The sequence below is a fragment of the Pan troglodytes genome, chromosome 6 (genome assembly GCF_028858775.2).
Source record: "Pan troglodytes isolate AG18354 chromosome 6, NHGRI_mPanTro3-v2.0_pri, whole genome shotgun sequence".
NCBI lineage: Eukaryota > Metazoa > Chordata > Mammalia > Primates > Hominidae > Pan > Pan troglodytes.
Window position 1 is genome coordinate 171,272,444 of NC_072404.2, and position 13,756 is coordinate 171,286,199.

Below are 13,756 nucleotides of genomic sequence, written 5' to 3' on the forward strand. Positions count from 1 at the left end.
TTTCAGTTTATTGTAGTAACATGACTCCTGTAAGGCAGAATTAAGATTCTGAGCAAAAACTCAGCAGAAGCTGCATGAAAAATGTCATCACAACTTAAGTCTGCAAATCAGCAACTCCGCTGATCAACCACAAAGTAATAAGAAGTAACAGCCTAGGAAGTTATGTTATTGAACCAGTGGGCAAACGTCTATCTGAGTGTAATGTGTTGATTTGTCACACTTGTGTGAAACCTTTACTGTTTCTTGACTTCCATGTACTAAGAGGCCCCATTTAGGACAATAGCTGTGAGTAAAAAAATAGGCTGTTCTCCAGAAGAATCATATGCAGACACCTTTGCTTCTGATTTTTGGTGCATTTGTCTTTCATTGTAACAGTGATACATTCAGTTGTGTCACAATTGCCCTTTAATTTGGAGCAACACCAACTGTAGCCAGCTACTCACAAGAGGGGCTGCACCACCCCGGGGCGTTTTCAGGAACATTGGCTCACCCTCTATCAGTGTCAGTGATAATGCTGGGATAAAACACCACAGGTTGGTAACAACCATCTTCTTTCGTATTCTCACTTGCTCTTCTCTTTTCTCTTCTTCTCCTCTCCTCCCCATCTCCTTCTCTGTCTCTGCATCTCTCTCTGTTTTTCTCTTTATCTCTGCCTCTGTGTCTTTGCCTTTTTCTCTCTCTGACTCTGTCTCTTTCTGTCTCTGCTCTCTGTCTCTATGCCTTTCTATGTCTGCCTCTTTCTGTCTTTGTCTCTGATTCTGTCTCTCCATCTCTATCTCTCTCTACCTCTTCCATCTCTCTCTATCTCTGAATCTCTCTCTCTCTCTCTCTCACTGTCTGATACACACACACGCACACACATACACAACTGTTTCCACTGGTTGAGAAGTAGGCTAAGCTTTTCACAGGTGAAGGCTCAATCCCAAAGTCTAAAGCGAAGCCATTATCAGTGAAAAGTTTGCTCAAGGATTTTCTGGGTTGTGGGGAACCAGGCAATTCCCTGGCAAGCCCCGCATCCTGGCCTCTGCTTGCTGGTGTGTACTGCAGCAACAATGCATCCCCCTCCCACTAGGCTGTTAGTGGAGCAGTGACAACGTCAGCCTGGAGCCCCAGAGGCCTCGCAGGCTTTCCCAGGGGAGACCAGCCCATGGAGCCACACAGTGGTGCTCAACCTGGGTGCAGCAGGGGTAAGATGCCAGGGTCTTCAGAAGCAGGAGGTTCTCAGCCTTTTGGAAGATTAGGACACAGACTCTCTAGCTGGCATGAACACTCAGGCAGCTCTCTAGCCAATGATTTCTACTGGCAAATGAGCAGGTTTCCATGGAAAGTCATTAATTATCTCCTATTTAATCATCCACTTTAAGAGTTTCTGTGGGTTGTGTAATTAAAGACACAGGACTTTATGGGGATTACTGGGGTACATAAAATCCCCAGCCCTGTGCCAAGGCTGTAGTGTTTGTCTCAAACACTGAGAATCTGTTCTGATGGTGACGAGGCATTCCTAGGCTTGCTTTGAGGCATTGGGGCTGCTGGACTCACACTTCCTTAGCTTCTTGCTGCCTCCCAACCCACTCCCGGACTGAGGGAGGCAGGAAGGAAAAGCCCAGACTGTCTGTTGTCATGAAAGGGTTCCAAGAAATCGAGGAGCAGGCTGCCCTGCCTTGCCAGGACCAGATTAAAACTGCTAAAGAACAAGAAACTGGGGTGAAATGCAGGCAGACCTTGCTGTGGCAGGCATCTTTCCAAGATGGTCTTCAGTAACCCAAGCTCCCTTCTCTTCACTTCTCTGTGATATCCCCTTATTTTAAGTGTGATCCGCATCTAATGACTTGCCTTTAACAAGGAAAATAAGACAAAATTGATGAGATGTCACTTCTGTGATGAGGTGACAAAAGACTGTCACTTCCATCTCTGTGGCACTCTCTCTCTTGACTTCTTGTCCAGCATGCTTTCATGAAGCAAGCCGCCATGTTGGAGCAGCCCTCCTGGAAAAGAGCTGAGGATGGCCTCTGGCCAACAGCCAGTGAGAAACTGAATTCTGCCAACAGCCATGTGAGTGAGCTTGGATGCAGATCCTTCCCCAGTCGAGTCTCAGATGAGACCACAGCCCTGGATGACACCTTGTCTACAGCCTTGTGAGACCCAGAAACAGAGGACCTGGTTGAGCCATGCCTGACTCCTGATCCGTAAAAACTATGAGATAACAAATGTTGTTCTTTCAGGCCACTAAGTTTGTGGTAGTTTGTTATGTAGTTATAGATTACTAATCCACTCCAACTAACTAAATAGAGGTTATTACTGTAATGAATCTTTGTATTTTCAACACAATTATTTTTCAGAAGGAGAAATTACAGGCATAATAGTTATGTGTTCAGTAACTAATGTTGAGCTCCATTTTTAATAAGTTGGCAAAGGGGAGAATGGCCAAGTTGAAACCAAAGCATTTGTCTTTCATTCATACTTTTAATAGGTTATGCAACCTTGTGCGGTAGCAAAATCCTATTGAATATTCAGTTTATGAGCCATTCATTTCTTAGAATCCTCCTGTTTTACCTGGTACTTGCAAATAGGTACTTCTCATCCTATTTTACCATCAGAGTCAAAGAAAGGAGAAGCTCAGCTGAAACTTCCTATATCTATCTAGAAATTCTGATAGGCTTAGCTACTCATTTGTAATATTAGGAAAACATTGGTGAGACACATGGCAAAGGTAGCTGGTACATCCTTAGAAATTAGAAGATGTAGCCAGACTGTAGAACAAGAGAAAAAGAGAGGAGGTGAAGGGTACCAAAGAAAATCAGACCACTTCATGAACTTACTGAGCACTGGTCCTGCCTAGAATCTTTGAGAAGTGACCCTTCTGTTTTTTTAAACCTGGAGTTTCACTGCCAGGGCTTGTGTGGCCCAGCTGAATGACAAGGTGCACCAGCTTGGAAGAGGAGGAGGAGAAGGTGGTAAGAGCCTGACACAGCCATTCATTTCCTCATCTATGTACCACAAAACTTCAGGCTCCATAGGAATATGTCTCAGAAGTCAGCTTAAAAATAATAATAACAAGCCTTCTGCATACTCATTTTCAAGGGCTCATACTGAAGCAACTCCAAGTGCCAGTCGTCTCTACATATTTGTCTAAACAGAGCCATCTTTCAAGGCTGACCAACAACAGAAATGTGTGCCACAGAATATAAATCATAGAAGGCAACTGTAAAACATGCACAATTTCACAATGTACCTGGCATTTTTTAGTATAGTGCCTTCTTTTCTTTTCTAGTTTTTTGCTTTATCTCTTTTTAAAACCATGACCAATATGTTTTCTTTCTTCAACTACCCTTCAAAGCTCTGGAAAAGAACAGGCCACTGTGAGGTGAACATGGCATGGAATCCCAAGGGTATGACACATGTGATTGCTTTTTTGGTTTCTATCTGAAAGGATTGTCAGTGGAGGTTTGCTGTTTCTGTGAGTGTCATGGGATATTCTTCAGACACTCATTCTGTTTTCTGAGTATAAATTCCGTGAGTATATATAAGTCACCACAGAAGAAACTCCACTGGGCCCTTGTTGGAGCGCCATGTGAGATTACGAAGCACCACATTACAAACCCATTGTGATTAAGCAGCTTCTCTCAGCGCAGGGCTCAGGTCATCGCCAGCCACTGAAAAGCAAAGTTCAAGCTGTTCCATGCCACAACTCAGGATCTCCTTGTGAAGCGTGATGTTCTTCTCACAAATGGCAGTATAGAGGGGGACTGGGAATAATCAGAAGACAGAACTCACTTAAGAGACAGTACTACCGCAGAATTAGAAATAGAAGAGCAGACAGGGTTACAGGATCCAGAGATGGTGCCAGGATCATGCCCAAAAAAGTGAGCAGCAGCCCTTAAAAAATTGCTCTACTGAGCCAGCAGAGGAATGAGGTTAGGAATGTCCCAGGCAAGTGCCAGAGGGGTCAGGGATGGGGGCATCAGCCAGTGACCTCTTGGTTCATCAGGCCTAATAGAGAAGAAAGAATAAGACAGAAGCTAATTCGGACTTGATAAACCAGGTGGACTTGACCTTTGGTTCCCATCACCTCTCAGGATTAGAGGAAAGAGGACAGTGCTCAAGGCAGCCTGAGGTGTTTAGAGGAACTCTCTCCATGAACTTTCATTGCCCTTATTAAAGGACTTCAGATGAAGCATTTAGGAAAAATACCTCTCAGGAGACTTGGCATTTTCCATCTTGAGTAGAAGAGGTGAAAATATCTCTTGTGAGTTTTCAAAACTAAAAGCAGTCCCCATGCAAGTTTGTCTTTCAAATTTGTATTATCCAGTGGTCCATAAAATCTCAAGCCAACATTTTTGTTCTTGGTGAATTGGGCTTAGTAGTAACCCAGGCATTTGAAGAAGCAAACGAAAATCCTCTCCACAAGAACTTAACTTCAAACCAGGCCTCAGAAAATCCCCATAGATAAAATTCCAATAAATGTGAGCTCAGACTCAAAAACAAAAAGTGCACAAGAAAGCAAGACACCATGAACAAAAGGCAGCAGAAATGATGCACATGCAATCAAATCTGCACAGACTTTAATCACAGAAATATCAGACCCATGTTTGCTTCATTTTATATGAATGGGTTGGACCCAATTGTGGTGTTAGAAATGATTACAAGTGGTTAAGTTCTGGGTATACTTTGCAGGTAGAGTTGACAAGAATTGCAGACAGATTGGATGTGAGATATGAAAGACTGAAGTCGTGGATGAGTCTTAGTTTGGACCTGAAGAGTTGAAGGAATAGATTTGCATTGTTCCAATAGCTGTGGTCCATCACTGCCACTTCCAGGATCCTTTGACCAATGGCAGTCCCAGGGCAACACCTTATTTTCCAGGAACAGCCCAGGAGTGGTCACTGTTTCAAGAACTGCATTCTTCCAGTGGTTTGGGTTCACTTTCCAAGTACGAAAGACATCAAAATAAGGAGGGCAGGGAAGGGATGGAGATCAGCCCTCTGATCTATCAAGTTTGCAATGTCCAAAAACAAACAAATGATGAGGTAAGGCATTCAGATAATGTAACTCTAGACTTCAGGGTAGGCATATGGGCTCAACGTGTGATTCTGCATAATTTTTAGCATATAGTATTATAATATAGCTCCCAGGTCAAATGAAACCACTAAGAGAATGAAGGTACACAGAGAAGAGAAATGGACCAAAGGAAGCCCCAGGACAAGAAAATTTTAGGGGCCAAAAGATGAACCATCAAAGGAAATTGAGAAGGAAGAACCAGTGAAGTAGGTTCAGAACAAAGAGAGATGGATATCCTGGAGGCCACCTGGACGTGTCTTTTAAGAAGGAGGCTGTGAGCATCTGAGTGAAAGCCACAGATAAGTGGAGTCAGGTGAGAACTGAGAATCTACCCCTGGACTTGACAATTTCCAGACCTTTGGTGGCTTGAGGAGGAGCAATTTCCATGGAATGGTGGAAGGCTACATGGCTGGTTGGAGTGAGCTAAAAAGAAAATGGGAGAAGAGGAAGGTCAGACAAGGATAGAAAAGCATTTTGTAGAGTTTTGCTATAAGTGAGGCGGGGAAGGAAATGGCACATGAAGTTAGTGGTTATGAACACAAAGTAAGACCCCAGTCAGAATGCATCAGGAGCCGGAGGCATTCCAGAAATGAGCAGAACACAAAATCACCACAGACCAGAAGTCATATCAGAAACAGCACAAAGGAGATGAGACACATCTGTGAACACAGTGACAGACATGGAGAAGGGAAAATGAAATAGAACTACTGCACAAAGAGAAAAAGACAGGGACAGAATGTTAGATTTGAAAGCTAGACAAAAGAAATCTCTTGACACACATACATTAACATCCCTGAAGAGAATTAAAATAACAGGGCATAAAAATATTTCAAGATATAATTCAAAAAAACTTTCCAGAAATAAAAACAAATCTATAAGCATAAAGAACACACCAAAGCAAAACACACAACAAAATAATATAACAGACTATGAAACAAAAGAACCAATAAATATCCAAAGCCTGACATATGTCTTGGGCTGCAGTAACAAAATACCTGAGACTGGGCAATTTATAAACAACATGACTTCACTGCTCACTGTTCTGGAGGCTGGGAGGTCCAAAATCAAGGTGCCAGAAGACTAGGTGTCTGGTGAGAGCCTATTCCTCATAGATGGCACCTTCTATGTTCCATCACGTGGCAGAAGCTCAAGAGGAATAAATAAGCTCGTTCTCTAAAAGGGCACTAATCCCATTCACAGGGCTCCACCCTCATGACCTCCTCACCTCCCAAGGCCCCACCTCTCAACAACACCACATTGGGGATTCAAATTCAACATATTATTATTTTGAGAGGCACACAAACATGAAGACCACAGCAACATCAAATATGGATCAACGTCACAACAAAACATCCATTAGTTAAGAAGTATACATGTAATAAACTCCCATATTTAAAGAAAAAGATCAGGTAGAGTATATCAATAGGATACCATGGCAGCCAACGTAATACACAAGAAGCACACCTCAACAGTGACTCAGAAATTTTGAAAATAAAAGGATGCAAAAAAAAAAAAAAAAAAAGTACCAGCCAGATTCAGGTCACAAAAAAAGAAAAGAAAGGAAAACCTGCAAAAATTATTATACCAGGACAACTTTGCAGAAGAGAAATGAATGGAAAGGAATCAAGGAATCAAGTTACAATTATCAAACTGCATTACACTGGAACATGAATAGATAAATAGATCAATGTAACAGAAGACAAAGTCCATTAATAGGACCAAATACATATAGAATTTCATGTAGAATAAAAGTGAAAATTCAAATCAGTAGAGTGAAAGATGAATGGTCTCATGAATAGTGTTGTAATAAGTGGGTTGGCATCGGAAAAAACAAAGTTATAGCACTGCTTACTTCTTCAACAAATGTAAATTTTAGAATGATACAGTTTTACACATAAAACCCCAAATATAAGAATAGTCTAAGAAAATATGGGGTGGTTTCTTTAAATCTTAGAGTATGATACAAAAATCAGAAGTCATAAAAAATGATATAATATTTAAAATATAAAATATTATCTTTATAAGGAAAAGTGTGGGAAATATAGTCAAAAAACAATTCAAAGTAGGAAAATAGAAAATATTTGCAAGACATAACATAGAAAAGAGACAATTTTTATCTATAAAGAGTTTTTCAAATAAACAACCAAAAAATACAGCAGAAAAATTGGCAATTTTTCCAAGCATGTACTTCATTGAAAAGGAAATCCAAATAACTCTTAGGTATATAAAAAGAAACTCTCACTCAGAATAAGAGAAGCATACATTAAAAATACATGGAAATAATTTTTAGAAGTCTGTCAGTTGGACAAAGATTAAAGGACTTGACGACATATTACGTTGTTAAGAGCTGGGGAAGCGGGCTCTGGGCGCAGTGATGACATAAATAGGAGCAGCTTTGAGGGGAAAAACCTGGTGAGAGCTATAAACACTGAAATCACTCAAACAATTGACCCTGCAATTCCACTTCTAATGATTTGTCCTATACACGAGAATGGCATACATACAACGACACTCAATGTAGCACTGATTTTAATTGCAAAAGATTGAGAACAGCAGAGGGAACAGGTCAAAGAAGTCACCCTATAGCCACGCAATGAAATGTCATGCAGGTGTGAAGAACGGAGCCATTTTAGATGCTTTTATATGAAACGAAATTCTACTATAACTGTTGTTAATGCAGGACATACAGAGCATGCGACATAAGGGGGACAGGCATGCGCTGGTGTGCGTGCCCACCGTGTGCCTGCCGCACACCCACGTATGTGTAACTCACCTCTGGAAGAGCCCAACAGCCACCTCCATGGAGGGTTCCAGATGGCAACGGGACAGCAGTGGGAAGGAAAATCCTTTTTTGCTCTATATTTTTTATAATTTTTGAATTTCTTTTTACATGTGCATATGTGACTAAGAAAAGGCCCTCAAAATATAAACTATGGGTTTCTTTTTATATATACATAAAGAAATGGATCCTTTGGTATCTCTAGTAGAAGGAACTTTTGAATTCTGATTGGGCAGGGGACTCTGGGCTGATACAGTCTAATCAAACCATTGTCCCACGGTGGAGGGGTGGGGAGGGTGGAGAAAAGAAACCCAGGACTGTGTTATAGTAAAGTGTCCCATTGGCACCGCTATTCCACGGAATGGCAGGGGCTCGCAACCAATCAAGGTGATTTTAGCTGCTCTTACTCACTTCAGGAGAATAACAAACAACTCAGCTTCAATTCTACCCCTTTCTGGCCTATATTTTCTATAAATTTAGGGCAGGTCTCTGAGTGATGGCCGTGCCTTGCACAGAATTTTCTCTGTGGTGGGACAGGCTATATTTTTTGTAGCATCTCCCTTTGCTCCTCCAATGTCTGCCTCTCAAACCAAATAAATTCCTTTTTTATTGAGAAAACTTTTGCTGCAACCTACCCTGTGGTCCCCGTTAGGGAGCTTTTCTCCATTTAATTTTCAGATGTCTGCCTCTTAAACCAAAGACATTTTCAGTGTTTTGGGAAGAACAGCCACTGTGGCTTACCTGGTTACCGTCTCTTAGGAAGACTGTTTTTAATCTTTTGCTTCTTAGTCTCAAACGAGGCAACAGATGAATTCGAAATTACACCAAAAATAAAACACTTATAGATGCTTTCTTGTTTGTTTTAAGGTAGCTGTGAAAACCACTAAAAACATGGGTAACTTTAAGCCTTCTTAATGGGACTTAAATGTTCATGGTGGGAAAGGATAAAACTAGAAATTACGGGCCAAGCGCGGTGGCTCACGCCTGTAATCCCAGCACTTTGGGAGGCCAAGGCGGGCGGATCATGGGGTCAGGAGATGGGGACCATCCTGGCTAACACAGTGAAACCCCATCTCTACTGGAAATACAAAAAATTAGCTGGGTGTGGTGGCAGGCACCTGTAGTCCCAGCTACTTGGGAGGCTGAGGCAGGAGAATGGCGTGAACCCGGGAGGCAGAGCTTGCAGTGAGCTGAGATCGTGCCACTACACTCCAGCCTGCCACTACACTCCTCCGCTCAAAAAACAAACAAACTAGAAATGACAATGGAATTCAAATATCCATGACATCATCATCTAGTGAACCCAGGGAACAGAGAAATGCCACAGGGGCAGGTGTGGCTTGGAGAGGCATGGCAGCTGGAAGCAGCTTGAGATTGGCATTTCCCTTTGGGCACAGTGTCAGGAGACCCAGGTTCGGGGCCAAGCTCTGCCTCTCACTAACTGTGCCTTGGGACAAGTTGCTCAGACCCATCTTTTCTTCTAGGTGTTTTGCCTTTATCTCTCCATTAAGCCAAGACACTAAAAAGCTGTCTCTTTTTTATCTCCCCTTGAAGAATTCTTTGGCCTGAAATCCCAGGGTCCTCTGTGGGTGCTGCCAGCCTGCACCCGCCTGGCCGGCTGTAGAACGCTCATGAGGGCCTGGCTGCCACCTGGCTGCACCCACCTTGTGTCCCCTTCTGAGCACTGAGATCCTCTTCAGTCACCTTTTCTTGACCTTGCAACTGGTGTAACTTTAGCTCAAAACAAAGATAAACTTTGGAAAATGTCACAACTCCTTTTTCATTTTCGCTCTTAGTGCAATCAGAGCTGAACCTACAGCCCCGTCTTAAAAATCACGTCAGATCTGACAGCACTTGCTTGCGTCCCTGCTGGCTTCTGGTCCCGTTGCAATTCTGCACGTTTCTTCTCCACCAGACACGCTTACATGTGTGTGCACACATATGCATTTCTTAATGTCCATTTAGTTTTTTAATTCATCATTATATGTGTATTGTAATTGAATTGTGATAGGTCCTTTTTGGGAATATGTGGGGCTTCAATTACGTAAATCCATGAGGACACACTCCTGCCCCCAGTCCCATTCTCCAGTCAGATTCCATGTTGTAAAGGTGGAGTGGGGACCGTAGTGCCCAGTGTCCACATTAGAACCCTGCTGTTCCGTGACCCAGAACCAGGACAGGAGCCACCTGTGGTTCAGGTGAGGGGAAGAGTCTACGGAGCCCGGACAGGAGCGGCAGAGCAGGCCGCACCTCCCGGGCACCTTCCGGGGCTGAGCACCCGAATGCAAATGCGCACCCCCCTGTCTGTCGCGGGCGGCGGGCGGGGTCGGGGGGAGCAGATGCTGTCCTCTGACGAGGCGGCTGTTCTTGCTGAGTCTGAAGAATCCCTTCAAGAGCCAGTAATGAGAGGAGCTGAAGCTTGCGTTGATTACAGACTGTATCAGAATGTCAACGACAAGGGCAGCACGTGGGAAGCGGCGCATTCCACCCACAGAGCCCGCAGGGAGCACAGAAGTGGAGCAGGGGGGGCTCTCCCCGAGGTCCCGGCCTCCCTGGATGGATGTGCCCCACCGCTGGCAGGGGGTGCTTGGGCGGCTCAAACGGCACAGGACAGGTCTGCATGGAGGCCCGGGCCTCGTGATGCCATTCTGGGGAGGGGGAGGGGCAGTCCCAAGACCTTGCAGGCGGACTTGGCCTGGAAGGTAGAGCCACCACCAGGACCCGTGCAGGCCTGCGGGGAACGGGGAAAGAAAACAGGTGTCCTCCCTGCAGAGGCTGCTTATGTGATAAAGTCAGGTCCCCAGAGCTTGGAGGGCCCTGCGGGAGCGTGTTCTGGGAGGGAGTCAAAGAGAAGAGAAGAGATGGTTGGACAGAGGTAGGGGTCACAACAGGTGGAACTTCCAATGAGGGCAGCCATGGGACATGGGATGTGGCTTCTCTGTCTCCCCTGTGGCGTCTGTCCACCGTGACAACCTCCAGGTGACTCTCAAATTCAGTAGACACAGGAGAAGCCACACATGTTGCCACCAGTTCTGACTTGCTGCGTGGGATCTTTCTCCCTGCTCTAGGATGCAGCACACTAATGCTAATAGCATGCTGGTGCTGATACTGATACCAATAGCAACACTAATGCCAATAGTACCACCAACGCCAGTGCTAATGCTAGTACTAATGTAAGTAGTAATGCTGACGCTAAGAGTAACACTAATACCAATGCAAATGCTAATACTAACACCAGCAGTAATGCCAATAGTAACATGGATACTAATGCTAATGCTAATACTGATACCAGTAGTAATGCAAATGCTAGATGCTGATAGTAGTACTAATGCTGATACCAATAGTAATGCTAATGCTGGTAATATTATTAATGCTAGTGCTAATACTAATGTCAATGCTAATGTCGATACTAATGCTGATAGTAATACCAGATGTTAATGCTCATACTAGTAATAATGCTAACACTAATGATAATGCTAATAACAACACACACTAATGCTAATTCTAATACTATGATTATATAGGTAGTGATGCTAATGCTAATAGTAACACTAATGCTGGTGCTAATGCTAATACCAACAGTAATGCTAATAGTAACACTAGTAATAATGCTAATGCTAATATCACTAGTAATACTCATGCTAATAGGAACATTGATACTAATGCTAATACCAAGAGTAAAGTAATGCTAACGCTAGTAATAATCTTAATGCGAATGCCAATGGTAATGCTGATGCTAATACTAACAGTGCTAACGCTCATGGTACCACTAACACGAATGCCTGTGCTCCCATGGCAGATGTGCTGGGCACTGTTTTGTGTGCTTTACAAGTACGAAACCCTTTAATCTCCATAACAACCCTATGGGGTTATCAGCCCCACTTTATAGTTGAGCAAAGTGGTAAGGCTGGGAGCACACACCCAGTGAGTGGACTCCACATGTTACCCCTATCTTATTGGTTACAGACCCTGAATGGCATGGCTGCAGGAAATCAGACCCCAGTCCTAGGTGGGGAGGGGCCCTCACTGCTTTTACTGGACCTCTGCCCTGGAAATGCCCCCTGTCCCACGTGGTCACTGCAAGGAGAGCGAGCGGATCACACTTCTGCGTTTATTCAGCTGCAGTGTGGAAAGGGACCTACCAGGCTACGCAGTGGACAGCATCCTAGCAGACCGCGCTTGTGCATTTATTCAGCTGCAATGCGGAAAGAGGCCTCCCAGGCTTTGTAGTGGACAGTGGCCTAGCCAAGGGCCCCTCTTGGGCCAGGTCTGCCTCTTTCTGCTCCCTCCTTTTCAGGATGTGGCTTTTCTACTTTGGGCCTCAGTGGTGAACAGGGTCTAAGCCTTTCCTAATCTCATAAAAACCAGTGGCTGCATGTTGTGAGGGGACAAGCCACCAAAAGCCCCTCCCAGAAAGCATTTGAGCTTCTGCCCTGGCCAGCCTGCTAGCGGCCCAGTGAATAGAGACTCACGTGGCCAAGCCACCCAGATGCTTATTCTGAAGACCCAACCCCTAAAAGACCAGTGAGTCTGGGTATCTTTGTGCACATAGATTATTGTAGCAAGTTCATCATTCAAATGGCTTTTTTTTTTCATGGACCTTACTTTACTTGCACTGTTGTTCAACAACTTAATGCAGCAACAAACCAGACAAAGTGGTCATTTAGGGATGGAGTCTTTGCACGGACTTTGCTGAAAGTCCAGGCTGGTTCAGGTAGGATAACAGAGAACAGCAGCAGGGCAATGAGGACAAGGGACCCTTCACTACCCTTTGAAATATTATCACCTTGACAACCACACATATGAGACCAGCCCAGGGACCAACTGCCGCTTCCTCAGATGCATTCCCTACTTACCTGCTACTGAATGCACCTGACCCTGTAGCACTAGAGCATTCCTAAAACGAATGCTTCAGAGACCATGACAAAATGCACATTCCCTCTACAGGAGTGACATATGGAATGATCATCAACTTGGATGTTTGAGGATTGGCGGCATTAGCTCCACCACCGCAGAGTTCTGAAGGGTAGGACACAGGGCAAGAAAGTGCTGGCTGGGAGGAAGGAAGTGAAAGTGATGGAGAATATGGCAAACACCTTCACGTCTATGGACCTATTCCTGATGGCTCTCCTGTTCCACAGGGAGCACTGTCATGCCTGATGCAGGGGGACCATGCTGGTTGGAGACGCTGAAATGGAAGGCGAGGGGGAAAAGAAGATCGTGCCCACATCAAACCCTCCAGGTGAAAAAACAAAGCAAATCTGAAACGCATTTTGCTTTTGGAGTAACAAAAAAGTAAATGGAGATGGTGTTCCTGTTTTTGTCTTTATTTTCTTTGACACAGGGTCTCGCTCTGTTGCCCAGGTCGGAGTGCCGTGGTGTGATCCCTGTCACGGCAACCTCGACCTCCTGGACTCAATCAATCTTCCCGCCTCAGCCTCCTGGGTAGTTGTTCCTATTTTTACAACAAATCCCAACCGTCCCCGCCTGCTGTTCAAGGAGGATAAAAGAGATAGGAGAGATGAGCAGCTCCATGGGCTCTGCTTACTGAGGTGCAGAGGATCGGTGCTGAGAGCGGCATGGGTTGAATAAGGGCAATGTCCTCATCACCAGTTTGCATGCACTCTTTGTGCTGGACACAGCATAAAGTCTCGTCAGTTTGGGCAACTGGAAATCCTTGTTAAGGAAGTGAGTCCCAAGCATCCTCAGTCATCCGTCTAAGAACAGGGACAGCCTGGAAGAGCCTGGAAGCTGACGAGGCTGCAGCGCAGCTCCCCTGAGCGTGCCCCGTGTGGTGCAGTTGTCTGCAGCGTTGACACCCGTCCCGTGCGGTGCACACTGCCCTGGAGCTGCCGGAGCCTCGGAGCCAGATTCTCGGCAGATGTTGGAGAGAACAGGTGGCCTAGGGAGGCAGGCAAT

At 44.7% G+C, this 13,756-nt stretch overlaps 1 long non-coding RNA gene across 1 annotated transcript; it reads left to right on the forward strand.

Moving 5' to 3' along the window:
• Window positions 1-425: 425 nt before the first annotated feature.
• On the forward strand, window positions 426-13,146 carry LOC107976119 (uncharacterized). The gene is made up of 4 exons (XR_001719753.2): window positions 426-533; window positions 1,945-2,052; window positions 12,785-12,863; window positions 12,979-13,146. It is a non-coding gene; the product is annotated as an uncharacterized LOC107976119 (long non-coding RNA).
• Window positions 13,147-13,756: the final 610 nt, after the last annotated feature.